Source organism: Leopardus geoffroyi, chromosome D2 (assembly GCF_018350155.1).
Source record: "Leopardus geoffroyi isolate Oge1 chromosome D2, O.geoffroyi_Oge1_pat1.0, whole genome shotgun sequence".
Taxonomy (NCBI): domain Eukaryota; kingdom Metazoa; phylum Chordata; class Mammalia; order Carnivora; family Felidae; genus Leopardus; species Leopardus geoffroyi.
In genome coordinates, this window is record NC_059334.1 from 1554517 (window position 1) to 1574974 (window position 20458).

Sequence of the window (20458 nt, forward strand, 5' to 3'; positions counted from 1 at the left end):
AGGAAAAACTAACAAGCAGTACTGACTGTTCTCGTGGAGTGAGGGCTGGCGTGTTCAGCAGCACCGGCATGGCCACGTCCTCAGTAAAGCACAGAAAGTGACACCAGTGACCTCAGGAGCACAAGAGGCCGGGCAGAGCCCGGATCACACTGTCAGGGAGGCCGTTACCCCGATGGCTGGGGGGAGGCCAAGCCTTTACCCAGGAGCCAAGGGAACCTGCTGAACAAGGTGTTTTCCTCCTTTGGCAAAAAATCTCCAAGCCCCTTTTAACCCATTGAAAGAGAAAGTCTCAGGGAAGACCCGCCCCCGGGGAGGGCTTTGCGAGTCCTGGCACGTGCCCTTGTAGCAAGCGGTACCGCTGCCTTCACTGTGCGGAGGTGAACAGTCTCCCTGAGCACCCACCGCCTGCTCCTGCACGTGCCACAGTGGCAGCAAGCAGAGGGCTGAAATCCATTCAGGCTCCAGAGTGGACCTCTGTTCTAGAATGCTGGTGCTTCACACTAAGTGCAGTAGTGATCACGATTACGAGCTCTCGTGTTCTACCCGGGAAGACCGTCACTAGAGCAGCTCAATGACGTAGTGCTCTCGGCTGGTGACAGTTACCGTCAGGACAAGTGCAGAACAACTAGACTGATGGGTGGCCTCTCCCACAGCTCACTGTTGTTTGGTGTGCTACTGGAGGCTCACGACTCCGTGAGAATTTTGGAAAGTATCACAACGCAACATCACTCACTGTGCCTCGGTTGTAGGCTACTTATCAAGGTTTTAGGGACTTACAGTTGAAAACGGGAAGAATCCTCAGCCATAGTTTAAAATGTTTGTGGTAAAGAATGGTGAACTATTTCCCATCAATTAGCAAAACGACTGTGGTTTTTAAACACTACCCTGTGACTACCATAATAACTTTGGTGTTAATGATCGCATCGAACAATATTCCGAGACTTCCGGAATGTAAAGATGAGAGGAGCTTTATGTTGGGAGTCTTGTCACTGTTGGTGCCGGCGACAGGCTGTTCTTACTCTTTGGAGAAAGAATAAGACAAATATTGTTTGATTAAAACGGAAGTGTGGTTGCTACCATAAGAAGAGATTTTCCATTTTCCCCCTTTCATCTATCTCTGTCCCATCTCAGGGGTTTTTAGTTTTCAGGATCCCATGAACTAATTAACTCTGTTAGGGTGGTGGTGGCAGTGGTCTACAGAAGTAGGCAGTGAAAAACAATGTTACGTTTATAACAACAGAAAGAAAGGGCTAGGAGATAGTCAGGTAATTCTAATGGTCATTATTGCATGTGGTGTATCTTTTACGTAGGTGAAACACTGAAACTGTGGAGTTCCATGTGTCTCAAGGAAAACAATTTGTTTTATAGCTAAGTAATGGAATTGGGTTTGCTTGTTTTCGACATTATGCAACAGTGTTACTGGCGTGAGTCATAGTGCCTGCGGTTTAGCCTTGCCATTGTCCAGCTCGAACAGGGGATGGTCTGGCCAGCGGTGGTGAGATTTTCTTTACAAGGTCTACAATTTCTGGCAAATTTCTTGCCTTGTTTGTTCTTTTTCTGAAATTGTGTGTGTGTGTGTGTGCGTGTGCACGCGCACGCACACACATACGCAGTCATATTCATTCATTCCTTTATGTTTTGAGACTAAGTTGTTAAGTTACATGCAGATTCAGAATTGTACCAACTCCCTGGTAGTTGTGTTCTCTTAGTATTTATTGATCACGCACTTAACGAACATTTCAGAGTAGCTATGTGTCAGTTACTCTTCCGTTTTTTAATAAAAATATATTTGACATAACGTTGTATACATTTAAGGTGTACAACATGTTAATTTGATGTGTTTATATACTGTAGTATGATTGCCATTGTTGTGTGAAGCTACCCTAATTAGTACCTCTGTCACATTAATAATCATTCCTTTCAGTAGTTAGAATACTTAAGTTCTAGGCTCTTAGCAAGCTGGGTGATTATATAACAGTATTGTCTGGGTTCCTTTGTTCTGTGCATTAGATTTCTAGGGCTTATTTACTACCCGTTACAAGTCTGTCCCTTCAAACAGTGTCCATCCTGTTTTCCTCGCCCCTGTCCTTTGTAGTCATCATTCTGATCTGTTTTCACGAGTTCGGCGTTTTTAGATTCCACATGAGTGATCCCATACATTACCTGCCTTTGCCTGACATACGTCACTTAGCTTACCTGCTCAAGGTCCATCCACGTCTCAGATGGCGGATGTTCTTTAACATGACTGGGTAACAGGTATGATACGTGTATGCACCTGGATGTGTACGATATATATGGAGACTATTTTATATAACGTGTAACGTATCTGCTTCTTTATCCATTCATCCAACAATGAACATTCAGGTTATGTCCACATCTTGGCTATTGTGATGAATGCTGCAGTGAACAGGAGAGTGCAGATCTCTCTTTGACACCCCGTTTTCATTTCCTTTGGGTGTACACGCAGAAATGGAGCTGAACCAATGTACATTCCCACCATCAGCGGAAAGGTTCCCTTTTCTCCACATCCTCACCACACTTGTTACCTCTTCTTGTGGAAGTTTAATTCTGAGCTCTGTATTCTGTTCTCTAGGTCTACGTGTCTATTTTTTATGCCAGTGGCATATTGTATTATTACCGTGGTTTGTAGTACAGTCAGGATGTGTGCGGTGCCTCCAGCTTTGTTCTTTCTCCAGTATCGCTTTAGCTATTCAGGGCCTTTTGTGGTTCCATACGAATTTTAGGATTTTTTTCTTTTTTCTTTTTAGTTTACTTGAAGCCATTGGAATTCTGATGGGGATTGTGTTGAACCTATAGATGGCTTTGGGTAGTATGGGCATTTCAACTATTCTTTCAATCCACGTACAAGATGTCTTTCCATTTGTTTGTGTATTCTTCAACTTCTTCCAGCAAGGTCTTGTATTTTTGAATGTACAGATTTTCACTTCCTTGATCAAATTTATTCCTAGGTATTTTATTGTTTTTGAAGCTATTGTGACTAGGATAGTTTTCTTTATTTCTTTTTTGGATGTTATATCATTAGTATATAGAGTTGCAACTGATTGTTGTATGTTGATTTTATATCCTGCAACTTTACTGAAGTTCCAACAGTTTTTTGGTAGAGTCTTTGGGATTTTGTATATACAAAATGAAATCATTCACAAATAATGACAGTTTTACTTTTTCTTTCCCAATTTGGATGCCTTTTATTTGTCTTGACTAAATGCTCTAGCTAGGACTTCATTACTGTATTTATGGAGTAAGAAGGGTGAGAGTGGGCATCTTTGTCTTTTTCTTGATCTCAGAGGAAAAACTTTCGATTTTTCTCGATTGAGTGTAATGTTAGCTATGGGTTTTGTTATACATGGCCTTTTATATGTCATGTTTCTTTGGTACCCAATCTGTAAGAGTTTTATCATGAAAGGATGGTGCATTTTGTCAAATGCCCTTTCATCATCTATTGTGGTTATTATGTGATTATTTAAATCTTTCATTCTGTTAATGTGCTGTATTACATTTATTGATTTGTATGTGTTTGAACCATCCTTGCATCCAGAGATAAATCCCACTTGGTCATGGTATATAATCATTTTTATGTTATTTAATGTGTTCTTGAATTTAGTTTGTCAGTATTTTGTTGACAATGTTTGCATCTATATTCATCATGGATGTTAGTCTTTAATTTTCCTTTCTTGTAGTGTTTTCTTCTGACTTTGGTTACGTGGTAATTTTGGCTTCATAGAATCAATTTGGAGGTGTTCCCTGCTGTTTAGTTTTTTTGGAACAGTGTGAGAAGACTTGGTGTTAATTCTTCTTTAATTGTTTGGTAGAATTCACCAGTGAAATCATCTGGTTCTGGAGTTTTCTGTGTTAGGTTTTTGATTACTGATTCAATTACTTTACTACTAGTTATTGGTCTGTTCAGATTTTCTGTTTCTTCCTTATTCAGTCTTTGCATACGCTGTGTTACCAGAAATTCATCCATTTCTTGTAGGTTATATTTGTTGGCATATAATTGTTTATAGTAGTCTCTTAAGATCCTGTGTATTTCTGTAGTGTCAGTTGATTTCTAACTTTATTGGAGTCTTCTCCCTTTTTTAATTAGTCTAGCAAAAGGTTTGTCAATTTTATTTACCTTTTTGAAAAACCAGCTTTTAATTTCATTGAACCTTTCCATTGTTTTTCCGGTCTCTATTTCACTGATTTCTACTGTGATCATTATTATCTCCTTTCTGCTAACTTTGGACGTAATTTGTTCTTTTTCTAGTTCCTTGAGGTGTAAAATTAGGTTTTTATTTGAGATCTAATTAATAGATGCACATAACACTAAACTTTCCTCTCAGAACTGGTTTTGTAGCATCCCATAAGATTTGATATATTTCCATTTTCCTTTGTTTCAAGATAATTTTTTATTTCCCTTTTGATGTTTCCTTTGACCCACTGGTTGTTTAGAAGTGTGTCGTTCAGTTTCCACATATTTGTAAAATTTCTACCTTTTCTCTTGTTGATTCCTACTTCATACCATTGTGGTGAGAGAAAAAAAAAAAAACCCTTGGTATGGTTTCAGTCTCCTTAAATTTGCTAAGATTTGTTTTGTGTCCTGTCACAATCTGTGGTCGACGTGCATTTGAGAAGAATGTGTATTCTGATGCTATTGGATGGAATGTTGTATCTGTGTCGGTTAAGTCATTTGGTATAAAGTGTGGTTCATTTCCAGTGTTTATTTTGTTGATTTTCTGTCTGGATCATCTATCCATAACTGACAGCAGAGTATTGACGTTCACTACTATTTTTGTATTATTGTCTATTTCTCCCTTCATATCTGTTAGTATTTGCTTACTGTACTTAGGTGTCCCAATGGTGGGTACCTATATGTTTATGATCATTTTATCTTCTTGATGTATTGACCCCCTTATCATCATAGAGCAGCCTTCTTTGTCTCTTGTCACTGTTTTTGGCTTGAAGTCTGTCTTGTCTGATGTAAGTATGGCTGCCCTCGCAGTATTTTTGACTTCCACTTGCACGGAGTATCTTCTTCCGTCTTTTCACTTTGAGCCTATTTGTGTGGAGAGCTGAAACGAGTCTCTTTTGGCGGCTTAGAGTTGGGTCTTATTATTTTTATCCGTTGAGTCACTCTGTGTCTTTTGACTGGATAATTCAGCCTCCTTACATTGGAGCGATTATTGATGTGTAAGGACTTGGAAATGCCATCTTACTGTTTTCCTTCTGGTTGTTTTCCATGGTAATGTGTTCAGTGCCCTCTTTTTCTAATGGTTTGTGAATCTAGATTGTTGCCTTGTGGTTACCATGAGGTTTATGTAAAACATCTCAGATAAAAGTTCTTTGATGCTGAAAGCAGCTTATCATCATTCCTCTGGAAAGGCTCCACCCTATTACTCCTCCTCTTTTATGTTTTTAATGTCACAGTTTACCTATTTTATGCTGTGAATTTATTATACATTATAGAGTGTTTTTACTGTAGTTAAGTGGCCACCGTGCTTTTCCAATACAGAGTTAGTTTTCTAATTCTGGCTGTTTACTTCTCACCTACCCAGGTGCAGTGCACTGCCCTGCTTTCGTGTCACCGATTAGCACCTTTGCATTTCAGCTTGAAGAACTCCTGTTAGCATTTCTTGCAAGTCAACTCTTGTGGTTGTCAGCCTTCCTCAGCTTTTATTTATCTGGGGATGCCTTTATTTCTCCTTCGTATCTGAAGGGTGGTTTTGCCACGTAAAGTATATTTGGCTGGCCAGTTTTCTCTGTCAGCACTTTGAATGTGCCATTCCACTCTCTCCTGGCCCGCAGGGCTTCTGCTGAGAGCCTAACAGGGTTCTTTTTAAGGGTTACGTTCCCTGGCTGCCGTTAAGGTTCTTTATCATTGAGGGGTGCCTGGATAGCTCAGTTTGTTAAGCATCTAACTTCGGCTCAGGTCATGATCGCAGGGTTTGTGGGTTTCAGCCCCTGCGTCAGGCTCTGTGCTGACAGTTCGGAGCCTGGAGCCTGTTTTGGATTCTGTGTCTCCCTCTTTCTCTGTCCCTCCCTGCCTTGTGCGCGCTCTCTCTCTCTCTCTCTCTCTCTCTCTCTCAAATATAAATAAACATTAAAAAAATTTTAAAGAAAGATTCTTTATCATTGATTTTCGACAGTTTCATTGTAATGTGTCTTGGAGGTCTTTTCACATTGAGATGATAGGGTGTTCTAGTAGTTTTGTGAACCTGTGCCAATTTCTTCCCAGGTTTGGGAAGTTCCCAGCTATTATTTAAGTAGACTGTCCCCCTCTCCTCTTGTCCTTCTGGTATACCAGTCACTCTTCTATTTGCCCTTTTGACCTTTGTGATGGAAACCGATGGCTCTTGTAGGGTTTCTGCCCTACTTTACAATCTTCGTTCGCCTCCTCATTGAGCTGCACTCGATCTGTGTCCTCGAGGTTACTTGTTCTTTCTTCTGTCTGGAGCGATGCTTCCTTCCTCCCCTCCTTTATTGAATTCTTCAGTTCCAGAATTTGCTTGGTTCTGCCTTATAATGTTACTCTCTTTCGTAAAGAGGTGCTCTGTTCATTAATTTTGTTCCTGAGTTCACTGAAATACTGTTCTGAGTTTTCTTGGAGCTTGTTGAATTTCTTCATGACTGCTGTTCTGAATTTGCTATCGGATTGCAGTTTTCCATACCACTGAGTTGTGTTGCTGGAGGATTACTGTCTTTCTGTGACACCACGTGTCTGGGATTGTTCATAGTGTTGGGAGACATGCACTTGTGCTTCAGCCTCTGAAGTATCAGTCACCTTCCTTAAGTAGGGTTTTCTGTTGACTGTGGATCTTACAGTTCAATGGTTTGGCCATTAGGAACCTTGTTTCTTTTGGAAGGTGGCTCCGTAGCTGGAGCGTGGTTTCTCCTTTGACTCCTGGCAGACGCGTGCGCACAGGGAGCTGGTGGCAGAGCCCGGGCAGTTGTGGGCTAGGCGCCTGGGGCTCTGGGGGTCCCTCTGGGCCTGGTGTGGTATCCTCCAGGGCCCCAGGGCCATCCTGCTGCCGACATCCTGAAGCAGATGGCATGAGGCCCGTTTCTTGACGGTGCTTTGCCACTGTCATCCTGAAGCAGATGGCATGAGGCCCGTTTCTTGACGGTGCTTTGCCACTGTCGTCTTCCTCTTTCCCTGTCCTGTCCCTCCCCCGGTCATGGGTGGTCCTCAGATGTGCAGGTGCTGCTGGAGACAGGGCCCCTCCTCGGCAGCCTGTATAGCTGCTGCAGGGGTCACTCTGCCCAGGGGGGAGAAGGTGTGGCCTTAGCCTTGTAGTTCACCTGTCTCTAGACCTTGGTTCCCAGTCAACGAGAGCGCGATTTAAGGGAGATGTCTTTGTTAAGTGACTCATCCATAAAATCAGTTTTTGTGGTCAGACAGGTTATAATATTTAATTTTAGTTTGGAAACTTAAGTTATAAAGCTGTTTAGTGTTGTGTTTTGTTTTTCCTGGCGAAGTATCTTGAGTGTCACATTTTTTAAGTGTACGTGCATTTACATAAATTCTAAACTGAAGGCAGGCATTGTTCTTTCTTTATAGCTTAATTTTATCTTGTGTTATTTCTTAAGGAGTCATTTATTTCAATCATGAAGGCACCCGGAAGCTACGGGAAACCTTCCTCACTTCCTCGTAGGACTGATTGCTATCCACGGTCTGCTATTTTTCATCTGTGAATCTAGTTTACCTCTAAGGAAGCTGAATGGACAGCCTGGCTCATTTTAAATTTTGTATTAAGAACAGAGTGCACTCATTTTGTTCAATGTCAGGTGAAGCCTATCTAATATTTCCTAGATGGCTGAGTATATGAAATTATATATAATAAAAAATTATAGAAAAATTAAAAACCTGTCTTCCTCCAGGCATCTCTGTCCCCACAGAAGTATACATGCTTGGCAGGAATGTGGATGAACACTCTCCATCCTTGGGGCACCTGAGTGTCCCCGGGGGTTGGGCATCTGATGCTTGATCTCTGCTTGAGTCATGATTCCCGGGTCACAGGCCCCACGCTCTGCATGGAGATTCGCTCTCTGCCCCTCCCCCTCTCTGTTTCTATCTCTCTCTCAAAAATAAACATTAAAAAAGATTTTTAAAAGAGGAGTTGGAAGGTAAGAGACAAAAGCGAATAGATGTTTAAACTATTATCCGTTTATTTTCGTACTGATTTGGTCATCTTTTAGATTATCTTAGTGAAAAGAGCAGAGTCTTGTCAGCATAAATTCTAATTTTTTTTATGTTTTATTTATTTTTGAGAGAAAGCACGGGGGGGACAGAGAGAGAAAGGGAGACACAGAAGCTGAAGACAGGCTCCAGGCTCTGAGCTAGCTGTCAGCACAGAGCCCCACGTGGGGCTCAAACCCACAAACCCCGAGATCATGACCTGAGCAAAAGTCGGAGGCTTAACGACCGAGCCACCCAGGTGCCCCTGTCGTGTACAGTTTTAAATCAGGGTTCTTAGTCAGTTCATAGGTAATAGACATTTAATGGTTTTAGGCATTAACTAGTTACATCGCGTTGTTACCGATTATAGTATAAATAACTGAGGATCTGTGGTTTCACCTACAGAAACAAACCGACTGTAGCAGCAGCTGGGATATTCGGGGCCATCGAGCTCGGTTTCTTTCCACGGGTCACTGGCACATACAGTGACTCCCTGCAGTGACCCAGATGTGTTATCTGGGGAGACAGATAGCTAACCTTAAAGTGTGATGTGCAGTAGACTCATGTCGAGGTTTTTGTGGTTGTTGTTTGTTTTGTTTTGTTTTGTTTTAACGTTTATTCATTTTTGAGAGACAGAGACAGAACAGGAACGGGCAAGGGGCGGAGAGAGAGGGAGACACAGAATCCGAAGCAGGCTCCAGGCTCCGAGCTGTGGGCACAGAGCCCGTGGAGGGGCTCGAACTCATGAGCTGTGAAATACGACCTGAGCGGAAGTCAGACGCCCAAGCGACTGAACCACCCAAGTGGCCCAGACGTGTTTTTTAAAATGTTGATTTTAGCTGTCTCTGAAGATTCTGGTTCCCAATCCCCTGTTCAGATTTTGCAAATTTGCCAACCCCCTCCCGTGATTATGACACAGTGGAGTTAGGGGCTGTTTCGTGAGAAACGCTTCATGATTCTCATGACGATCTTGGCACACTCGGCGGTACCGGCTTGCTGGGCTGGAGACCCGGAAGCCATGGACAGACCCATTTTGAGCAGGACTGGGGAGCCGGGAGGGAAGGGAGGGCCTGGTCTCCCGGGACGGCTGGGGCCTGGTGGGATGACAGGACGCGGTGGTGGCAGGAGACGCAGCCTGAGGCCGAGGGGGTGGTCCTGAGGCAGTGGAACTTGTGTTGGAGGAGGTGTGACGGTGGGCTTGTGCGAGCGCAGTGTGTAACACACGCACCTGCGGAGTTGTGCAGGACGGGCACACCTCCTGATCGGGGAGTGCACGTTTCCGTCTCCGAAGAGCTGACTTGCCGGGGTTTGTCGTAAGCAGAAGTAGAAGGTGATGAGATGTCCCCGGACCCGAAGCTCGTCTGTGCTGAGTGAGGCCCCACGGGTGCAGCCCGGCTGAGACGGGAGTCCAGGCCTGCCGGTGGCCCTGCCCAGGCCCCCACCGTGCTCCTGCGCCGAGCGAGGACAGAGCTGTGACAGGTGGCAGGCACGTGATCCTGCTGGCCCCGCCATCTGCATCCGCTCCTGGTGCCCGGGCAGGTGCCTGCGGTGACAGGATCGTGTGCCCGGAAACGGCCACTTGTCCCTTGTCACTCCACGCATCTTCCTCTTGGGAGACAAGCCTGTGGGTGGCACTGGAACGCTGGGCTCGGACGCCGCTGTGGCTCCTCACCTGGGGAGGCAGGTGCGCCCCACCCCCCCCCCCCCCCCCCGGACCTTCAGCCCTGTCCCTTCGGGAGCAGCCGGGAGCGCGTGGGTCCTCCGACGTCCCCGCGTCCCAGGGAAACAAGCGGAGGGACGGCTGCACCCCACCCCTCCCGGCAGGGCCCTGCCCTGCAACCAGGTGTGTAATGTGCTCACCTGTCACCTGGGGACCCGGCGACACGTCCGAGTGACACACCAGTGACAGGCGCCTCGGTCCCGGGCTTGCTCCGTCGCTGCGTCTCCCCCTCGGTGACACAGGTACAGCCTCCCCGGGCGCTTGTGACCCTCTGCCCTGCGAGTTCCCTCTGACGGTCCCCAGGCCCACGTGCTGGGCCTGGACTCGGGGGCTCCTGGGAAGACTTCTGAAAGCTAAGAGCTCCTTCCTCCTTGCTCTGATTTCCGGAAGTCACGTGTCTCACGTGCGGTCCTGGTCCTGTTCTGTTTGATATTTCCTTTGTGATGAAGTCCCCGCCCCCTCTGAGCTCCCCAGGCCTCAGCCAGCCCACACCGACTCCCCCTGCAGCCCGCATGGGTGGGGGGCTGAGAGCTGTTGGGGGGTGGTGGTGGTGAGGGTTCGGGGGCGGCCGTTTGTCACAGACTCTTCCTGACCTCAGTGGTCTCCAAGACTTTCCCTATGAGCAACAGTATCTTTTAAAAAAATTAATGAATCTCAAATAATTGCCATCTTTTTGTTAAAAGTATAATTAGTAAAAGTGAAAATGTTGACTTTGAACAGTATGGTGTTTGAATCTAATCTCGGAGGATCTCCAGATGACTGAGTTGCCATGGCAACCTGTTAGCGGTGGACATGCAAGAAAACTTTAAATATGAAATGTTTTGATCGTGTCTGTTCCTAATTGGTACTCTCTCCTCTCCGGTGTTTCCACTGATGTTTTCATAACACTTCAGTGGAGTACACATTTATCAGCGGTTAGAAGTTGTTTTATAGACAGTGAAACTATCACAACTTTATGATTGTTATCTTAAAAATATGTAATATATTTGCGACGCTTTGACAAACCTTTTGAAAAGCTGTTCTTACCTCAGCAATCTTTGGCGCATCTCAGAGCAGAGCCCCAAGATTGCTCCTGTGACCTTCCGCACCCCGAGCCCGGTTCCACCTGGCACTCCCCATGTTTTAGGGAAATTATCGCTGACACTCTCTCTTCCTTATTTGTGTATTCTTACTACAGAATACACTGCCCTTTGCATTACAGGTACCCGAGAGTTCTTTCCTTATTCTTCTTATAACTTGTGAGCCTTATTTCTCAGGGGCTCGGACTCCGTTCAAGCCAGGCACGGGTCAAGATATATTTAAAACTGCACATGAATTGGGGCAGATGCAGCCTTGCAGGAAATCTCCAAATGAAGGAGGGAGGCTTATTCGTACTACACAGTAACATTTTGAAATATATAGATCTTGCAATTTTTAAAAAAATGTTTATTTTGAGAGAGAGACAGTCAGGGAGGGGCAGAGAGAGAATCCCAAGCACGCTTCATGTTGTCAGTGCAGAGCCTGACACGGGGCTTGAACTCGTGAACAGTGACTTCATGTCCTGAGCTGAGATCAAGAGTTGGATGCTTAACCGACTGAGCCACCTAGGCGTCTCAGTAGTTGGAATTTTTTTATGGTGGAAAAGCATACATGACAAAATTTGCCATTCTAACTACAAGTGTACAATTAAGTGGCATTTCGTGCAGTCACACTGTTGTACAACTGTCACCACTGTCTGCCTCCAGAACTTTTTCACGTTCCCAGACCGAAACTCCTTACCCAGTAACAGTAAGCCAGCCCCTAACAACCACCATCTACTTTGTGTCTATGAATTTATGAGACTTATTATGAGACTTAATATATTTAGAGTTATTATGAGACGGAATATAAGTAGAATCCTGCAACACTCGTTCCTCTGTGGCTGGCTTACTTTTAGCACGGTATTTTCAACGTCAAATTTTTCTTCATTGAGTCTGAATAACATTCTCCTCCTGTATGTATATATGACATTTTGTGTGTTTGTTCATTCATCAGTGGGCACTTAGGTTGCTCCACGTTGAGGCTCTTTTGAGCAGCGTTGCTATGAATGTGTACGTACAGATATCCGTAGGAGTCCCTGTGTTCACTTCTTCTGGAATTCCGGAAGTGGAGTTGGCTGGATAATAAGGTAATCCTAGGCTCAATTTTTGGAGAAACTACCATACTGTTTTCCACAGTCTAACTAACTAACTAAACTAAAATGTCTAACTAGTGAAATGTCTGTTCAGTCCTGTGACTGTTTTTTAATCAGGTCATTTGATTTTTTGCTGCTGAATTGTAGGAGCTCTGTATTTTCTATATTAATCTCTTATTGGATGTATGACATGCAGATATGTTCTCCCATTCCATGAGTCACCTTTTTGCTCTGTTACAGCCATTGATGCACAAATATATTTTTTCTTTAACGTATATTTATTTTAACAGAGAGAGCAGGGTAGGAGCAGAGAGAAAGGGAGCGAGAGAGGGAATCTGTGCTGACAGCACAGAGCCTGATGAGGGGCTCGATCTCATGAACCATGAGATCATGATCTGCGCTGAAATCAAAAGTCAGATGCTTCACTGACTGAGCCACCCAGGTGCCCTGATGCACCTTTTTAAAAAATATTTTAATATTAAGTGTTTTTAATTTTGATAAAATCCAACTTACCTAATTTTTTGTTGTTGCCTTGATTTTGGTGTCCTATCCAAGAAAACAGTACCAAATCAAATGTAGTGAAGCTTTCCCTCTGTGTTTTCTTCTAAAAGTTTCAGAGTTTAATTAGTTCTTAGATTTGAGCCTTTGATCCACTTGGAGTCAGTTTGTATATGGTATAAGTAAGAGTCTAACTTCATTCTTCTGCACACAAGTATCCGGTTTTCCAACACCATTTGTTGAAAGGGCCCTTTTCCCGTTGAATGGTCACGGTACCATTGTCTAATATTTTACCATACATGTGAGGATTTATTATTTTTTTGGTAACATTACTAAATTTGTTTATTCTTTTTTTTTTTTTTTTTTTTTGGTGTGGAATATTTAGGGTTTTCTGCCTGTAAGATCATGTCATCTGTGAACAAAAATAATTTTATTTCTTCCTCTTTTATTTGGATGCCTCTTACTTCTTTTTCTTGTCTAGTTGCTCTGGCTAGGACTTCCATTACTATGTTGAATAAAAGCAGAAAGAGGGGATCCTTGCCTTGTTCCTGATCTTAGAGGAAAAACTTTCAGATTTTTACTTTTGAATTTGGTGGTTACCATGCATTTTTCATATATGGCCTTTATTTTGTTAGAGGGTTTTCTTCTGGTTTGTTGAGTGCTTTTATCATGAAGGAGTGTTTTATTTTGTCGAGCTTTTTTTTTTTTTAATCAATTGAGATAATCATTTTTTTTATTCCATTCTGTTAATGTGGTTTATGTCATTGTTTGATTTTCATATGTTAAACCATTTTTGCATTCCAGGAGTAAATCCTACTTGGTTTTGTGAATAGTTCTCTTAATATATAATTTGAATTTTGGTTTGATGGTATTTTGTTGAAGATTCTTGCATCGATGTTCATGAGAAATAATTGTCTGTAGGTTTGTTGTTACTGTTTTTCTTTGTCTCACTTTGATATCAGAGTAATGCTAGCTGCATAGAGTGAGTTAGGAAGTTGTCTTAGTTCAGGCTGCTGTAACAAAAATACCATAAACTGGTGGCTTATAAGCAACAGAAATTTATTTTTCACAGTTGTTGAGACTGAAGAATCCAAGATCAAGGTGCTGGAAGATTCAGTGTCTGGCAAGGACCCTCTTTCTCGTTCATACCCCTGACCTCATTAGGTCCTTACATGATAGAAGGATGAGGGAGCTCTGTGGGTTCTCTTGTATAAGGGCGAGAATCCCATTCCTGAGGTCTCCATCATCATGACCTAATCGCCTTTCAAAGACCCCAGCTTTTAATATCATCACTTTGGATGTCAAGATTTCAACATATGAATTCTAGGAGGACACAAACAATCTCTAGCAGAAGTGTTTCCTCCTCTTCAATGTTTTGGAAGAATTTGAAAAGGATTGGCTTAATTCCTTTTTAAATGTTTGGCAGAATTCATTGGAGACCCTGGGCTGGGCTTTTCTTTGTTGGGAGGTTTTGATTACTGATTCAGTCAACCTGTTAATTAGAGATTTATTCAGATTTATCTCTTAACGATTCAGTCTTGGTAGAGTGTGTGTGTGTGTGTGTGTGTGTATTTTAATGTTTAAGGGAGGGAAGTAGGGCCTGGAACATCTCAGTCCCCCATCTGGCTTATACCTCTGTCTGTTGCACTCTGTTTACATTGTGTTCTGTCCTGGAAATCATCGGCAGCAACACTTACTGTTCATGCGGTAAGAGCTTCCTTCTTTTCCAGCCAGCTGTTCCCTCTCACTTTTGCATGTGGCGTACATATGGTTACACCACTGAAATTGATGACTAGGACGTATCAGTTTCCTTGCTGTGGTTGAAGACTGTATTTCGCCCTGAAGGCACATGTCTTAGTGCAGGGGGTGGTGACTCTGCTTTCGAGAAACATGTATTCATGTTCCAAACCTGGTGAATAACAACACTAGTGTTTTGGAGACTCAGTCATCTTATCTGTAAAATGAGAATGTTAAAGTAAATGTTTTTTAAAGGCTCTGTTTTATCTAACTCTATGGTTTTATAGTGTAGATAGTAATTTAAAATTTGATACGGTGTAAGTGAGCGTGAGAAGAGTTTTCTGTGTACCTACTCAGGACACAGCTACCTGGAGCACTTTGGATGAGGTCAACAGGCAGCCCTTATGAAAATAGTGAAGAGGCCACTGGCATAAGTTACTGGGACCTAAGGAAACAGAATCTGATTCTTAAATCAATATGCACCTGCCCCAGCCTTTCACAGAGTGTTACAGGTTGTCTGTGAACTTTTCCCTGAGGGTAAAATAGACCCATCTCTGGACATTTTCCTGGAGGAAAGGCTCATTGTTGGCAGGAAGCATCTTTGGAGAATAATACTATATGATATACCTCAACTATCCTTTGATTCTGGCCTAGGAGAATATGGCTCAAATTCTTTGAAAAATAAGGTTATAAGAATATGACAGAAAAAGCCGTAATATAAGAAAATATGGAAGGAATGTAATCTAAGAAAATACGGAAGAAAAAAAGAACAGTGAACAACTGTTGCAGACTTTGAGGCTGGAGTAATCTCTTGTCCAGCAAGAGATCGGGTGCAGAATTAACTGTGAGGGAGGCTAATGTCCAGGAGGAAACCAGAGCCGGGAGGAAGCGTCCTTGCTCTGTCTTCATTAGGATCAGAAGGCTTACAAGCATGATGGCCATGCACAAAGAGACAGTGAAACCATGAACATTAACTCTTGTGTGAGGGAAAGGGGGTTACGAAGATATGCGGCGTTAGGGGTTTGGGTCAGTACAAAACAAAATCCTGGAACGGGGCACATGGCCGTTTACAGCAGGCACCAGGCGCGTGTCTGTTCATCGTAACTGGTCTAGGGGCTAAGACAGATGGCGCGTGCTACTGCAGGGTCAACAAGGCTCCTTTCTTTCGCTAATTAGCTCCTGGAAGTTTCACCGTGCTGTGGTGCTATGCCCTGTTTTATCTGTTTACCTATTGTGGAGGCTTTAGTCCTGTGGAAGCAGCTTTCTGCTTTTATGCTATGCTGAGGCACCTTTGCCCTGTTTATCTATTCTCGGGCGCTTTTGTCCTGGGCCTTGTTAACTGATTGGTGCAAGCTCAGGGAATTCCTTAACTTACTCACCACAAACAACTTCAGGGTCACTAGAAAAATAAACTAGCCTCATAAAGGTGGAAGGAACTCAATGGTATTCAAATGCAAGAACCATCCAGAAAACTCACAAACTGGCCCTTCAATTCCCAGAGAAAATAACTTTGCTTTAATATTGCTTACTGCCGAAAAAAAATTATTATTGGTTATTTTAGGACTTGAGGCCTGTGTGTTTAACACTGCCATGAAGAAAATTCGTGTACACAAAGGAGATTCTTCTTTATTTTCGGAAATCATAGCATGGAAAATAGAACACAGAATACACTTGAAGAGGCTTCTAAAAGGAAACAAAATTCTATAAATAGTTTACTTTCCATGTTAAAATGTAATGTTCATGAATAGTAGCCACAAATATTTCTTTTGATGAATATGCTGTTCTGTTTGCTTATAATTTATACATAATTGAAGGTTGTTACACTTTATAAATGTATAATAGGTGTTGCCATTTATTTCCTTATCCTATTAAAACGTGAAATGCCACTATCTTCTGTTATTTTCAGATAGTTCTTTAGCTCATGTTTTCACGCATGTGGCACCGTTGGTTATGTCACTTCTGCTCATTAATGTCAGCAACGATAGAGAAAAGAGAACTGAAGTATAAATGCTGAGGTATAAATGCTGAATCCATCACAGTGTGGATAAAACAGTTCAAAACTAGGTGAAAGTTAATGAACTTTGCAAAGGTGTTTCGTGAAAGTGAAAGTTTCATGAAAGTGAAGTTCACTGATGTGAATTAAAAACTATTGTATTTGGTCAAGATACTCGGTTCTATTATTTGCATAAGTTGGATTCAGGCAAAATACCAGAGACCCAAGTGTGAGAAAGTGGTCATGTCCTTCTGCTGGTATCCTTCCGGCCCCGGTGGGGTGTCCTTCCGCCTCCATCCTGCCGCCCACCAGGGGTTTCCTTCCGCCTCTGACCTTCCGGCCCCTGTGGGGTATCCTTCCGGTGCCTTCCTGCCACCCCTGTGGGGTGTCCTTCTGCCTCTGTCCTTTCGGCCCCAGTGGGGTGTCCTTTTGGCCCCATCCTTCTGAGCCCCCATGGGGTGTCCTTCTGGCTTCATCCTGGCTCCCCCGTGAGACGTAGCTGATGCAGACACTTGAGGGAGAGGACCCTGGGAAGCAGGCAGAGTAGGAGGCACCAGGAATCAGTCTGCCCACCAGGGCAACACATTGCCCTGATGGAACCTGCCTCCTGCACCTATTTTGGAACTTTGGAGACTTGAAACCTTACAACTTGCAGGGGATGGCTTAGATGATGCCTTGCGATTCATTTCAGTCAATTTCATCTCTAAGCTCAGCAACTTTTGCTTTTGCTGAAGCCCAAGCCCCGGGGCAAACAGCCGTGCGTGTGCACCCGAGTAGCTTGCCCCCAGCTGGCAGGAAGTCAGGGTGAACAGTCAGGACCTGCCCTCCAAATATCCACAGTCTTGTTCTGATCCCTGAATGCTGCCTTCGACTATCTCCTGGATGTCTGAATAAGACCTACTCGTCCCCCTGGGACTCACAAGTGACTGGGCAGCATGGTTGAAGCCAGTGCATGGGTTGGCCTCATCTTGCTGCTGGAAGTTCTGTTGATAATAGCTATGATTATACTCTGTGCAGGACAAATTAAATATCTTTAGCCCGAGTCTCTGTTGGTCAGATTGATCAGGATGACAGATGGAGCTGTATACTCACGTGAAGAAATATTCAAGTTCCGCCAGGAATGTGCAGGGTCAGATATTGGGGCAGGCAAACAGCCCTTGCCTGAGCATCACTGCTGGGCATGGCAAGAATGCACAGTCCGACCACCCTGCCTGGGCAATTTCTCAGGGTTGTATGTGCAGCCAGCCACCTTGAGGAAGGGAGTGACCTCTCTAGGAGAAAGTGGGTTTGTTCGCTGTCTTCTGTAAAAGATGACCCCCATGGCCTCCCATGGCCTGTGCTCCTCCGATGTGACAAACCCACTGTATGTGTAGCTCACACTAGGGCCCTCCACGTTGGCCCCGTGGGACTGGGCCCCGAGGAGCGGGATGCTTTTGCTACTCAGTGTGCTGTGAGTAATAAAGTTCTTTGTCTCTGGGAAAAAACATCCAATCCAATAGAAGCCTGAAAAGAAAAATAAATACGTAGTAAAGGAATGTATAAAATAAGATAGAAATTAGTCCAGATAATGGCTAATAAAAAATTTACATAGACTAAATATACTTGATAAGATGCAGCAGTTTGAGAAGGAATTTTAAAATGATCTATGACGTGTACCAGAGACACTGCTATTAGAGGCCAGGACAAGTGATGAAGATCCTGGAGCGCTCAGGCATCAAACAATTAGGCTTCAGCTGTAAAATTTTAATATACACCAAGTGTCTTGCTGTATTAATATTTGTAAGCTCTCATCAAACTCGAAACAGTTGATCTTGTTAGGATGCCGCCAGACGGGATCCATACTGATCTTATTTAAGGTTTACAACAAACTCGAAGACCAGGTGTTTTTAAAAAGCAGAGAATGGAGCTGTGAACATTCGAGTAATTTCTCAAGAGCTTGTCTAGAACATGTGGCCCAACTAGGACTCAGTCTGCGTGTTTGGTTCCTTCTTTCCTTCCCTCCTCCACCCCTCCTCTCCTCCCTCCTTCCGTCCTTTCTTCCTATCCTATTCCTAACTCCAGAGCTGTTATGCTTTCGGATCTGTCTTTGAGTCTCTTATTCATGCGCTAGTTACGAGTAACTTAATAAATATGAGATCATTTGGCAGCTGCCTAGGATGTTATGATAAATACAAAAGGCCGCATTACATGTTAGCTTTGGAGACCTGACCAAATTATTCCAACCTATTCTCTGTGGTGTTCTACCCTCACCGTTTCTTAAATAATGAGATTATCTAATGTCAGAAGCGCTGCATCCTTTGCAGTGGTCTTGGAAGGGATGTGTAGGGGGGAGGAGGAGGCTAGAAGGCCTAAAGAATGTGCTACTGTACTTGTGAAGAGGGAGTCCTTTGTTCTCTGGGTCCTGTAGCTCTGGTGACAGTTTTCCCTTTCGCACCCTAACGCCAGTGACTACAGAGAAGAGTGTGCTTTCTACTATGTGATCCCCATTGCGGGTGGTGGGTGGGAAATAAGGGATAAAGGGGCCTGTTGCACGTGCAAGACGGTGGGCACATCGCACCCGCTCAGGAAGTCATGGGGCATGAACAGAAGAGCCGCCAGTTGCAGAAACGTGGCAGAAGCACAGCGGCACCTTGTTCCTTGTTCGTTTTTCTGCTGTTACAGCTTCAAGGCGACTCCCTCTGGGGCCCGGCTCTGCGCTTTGGAGGCTTAAGTTTGGTGGCCCTTTTTACCAGTTTGCACCCCTTTCTCCTCAGGCGACCGCTCACACTGTGAACCCCGGTGCCCGTATCACGGCACCTATTAGTGTCTGTGACCAGAGAGCACACAGACTGATACGCCCTCGGACTCTATGTAAACTGTAGAACACGCAAATTAGATAACTCGCTCGTGCAAGATGACTTTTTAACTCTTAAAAGACTAATGTACACAAAATGTAAAAAAGGACAGTTAAGCAAATGCCAATTAAAGCATCCTCTGAAGACCAGCAGCATCCGCAGGGAACTTCTTAGAATATTCTGAGTTCCCGCCCCCGATTACTGAGTGAAGGCTGTTAGTCTGTGGGATTTTTCTAAATGTTGATTTTATTTATTGAGAGAGAGAGTGAGGATGAGCAGGGGACGGGCAGAGAGAGAGGGAGAGAGAGAAAAATTCCCATGCAGGCCTCGCACTGCCAGCACAGAGCCCGACGCAGAGCTCGAACTCATGATCCATGAGATCATGACCTGAGCCAAAATCAAAGAGTCGTTCGCTTCACCGACTGAGCCCCCCCCAGGCGCCCCACGTGAATCTCTGTTTAATAAATACTCCAGATAATGTTAATGCAAAATAAAATGTGTGAACCAGTGGCATTCATTTATTTATTTATTTATTTATTTATTTATTTATTTATTTATTTATTTTCTGTAGTGACATGACAGGTAAGACTTCTTTGGACTCTTCATTTTATTTTATTTTATTTTTTTTTTTTAAGATTATTTATTTTTTTAACGTTTATTTATTTTTGAGACAGAGAGAGACAGAGCATGAACGGGGGAGGGTCAGAGAGAGGGAGACACAGAATCTGAAACAGGCTCCAGGCTCTGAGCTGTCAGCACAGAGCCTGATGCAGGGCTCGAACTCACGGACCGCGAGATCATGACCTGTGCCGAAGTCAGCCACTTAACCGACTGAGCCACCCAGGCACCCCTGGACTCTTAATTTTAATTTTTTTTTTTTTTTCAACGTTTATTCATTTTTGGGACAGAGAGAGACAGAGCATGAACGGGGGAGGGTCAGAGAGAGGGAGACACAGAATCTGAAACAGGCTCCAGGCTCTGAGCTGTCAGCACAGAGCCCGATGCAGGGCTCGAACTCACGGACTGCGAGATCATGACCTGAGCCGAAGTCGGCCGCTTAACCGACTGAGCCACTCAGGCACCCCTAGACTCTTAATTTTAAAAGAGTGAAGAAATAATTTCCAAGTAGTTCAGTGTTGGGTTACTGGTATAGAGGAGGAATTAATTTTGTAATAGAGCAGACCGACGAAAGTCGTGAGGATTCGGTAACATACGTGTGCCACTCGGACATGACATTCTATAAATGTCAATCATCACGGAATTCTAACATGCCCGCTTTTACATTTTAATATCTTCACAATCATGTGAGTCTTAACAACCAATGCAATTAGAAGTGTTACGCTGATGA

General features: G+C 43.7%; 1 protein-coding gene and 1 long non-coding RNA gene across 4 annotated transcripts in view; one reads left to right on the top strand and one right to left on the bottom strand.

The window, feature by feature from the left end:
• Nucleotides 1-20458, top strand: part of ZWINT (ZW10 interacting kinetochore protein) — a 33454-nt gene that overhangs the window by 10088 nt on the left and 2908 nt on the right. The window contains exon 9 of one of the 3 annotated variants that reach the window (XM_045437151.1): nucleotides 19789-19807. The exons of 1 other annotated variant lie outside the window; for it this stretch is intronic. The gene's annotated coding sequence lies outside the window, so the exon portion shown is untranslated. Of the gene's footprint in view, nucleotides 1-7587; nucleotides 8280-19788; nucleotides 19808-20458 lie in introns of those variants that run through there. One more of the 3 variants, XM_045437150.1, reaches the window with a different exon arrangement.
• LOC123576375 lies at nucleotides 938-9502 on the bottom strand. Its single transcript, XR_006701342.1, has 2 exons — nucleotides 9405-9502; nucleotides 938-1018 (listed from the first exon to the last, which is right to left on the bottom strand). It is a non-coding gene; the product is annotated as an uncharacterized LOC123576375 (long non-coding RNA).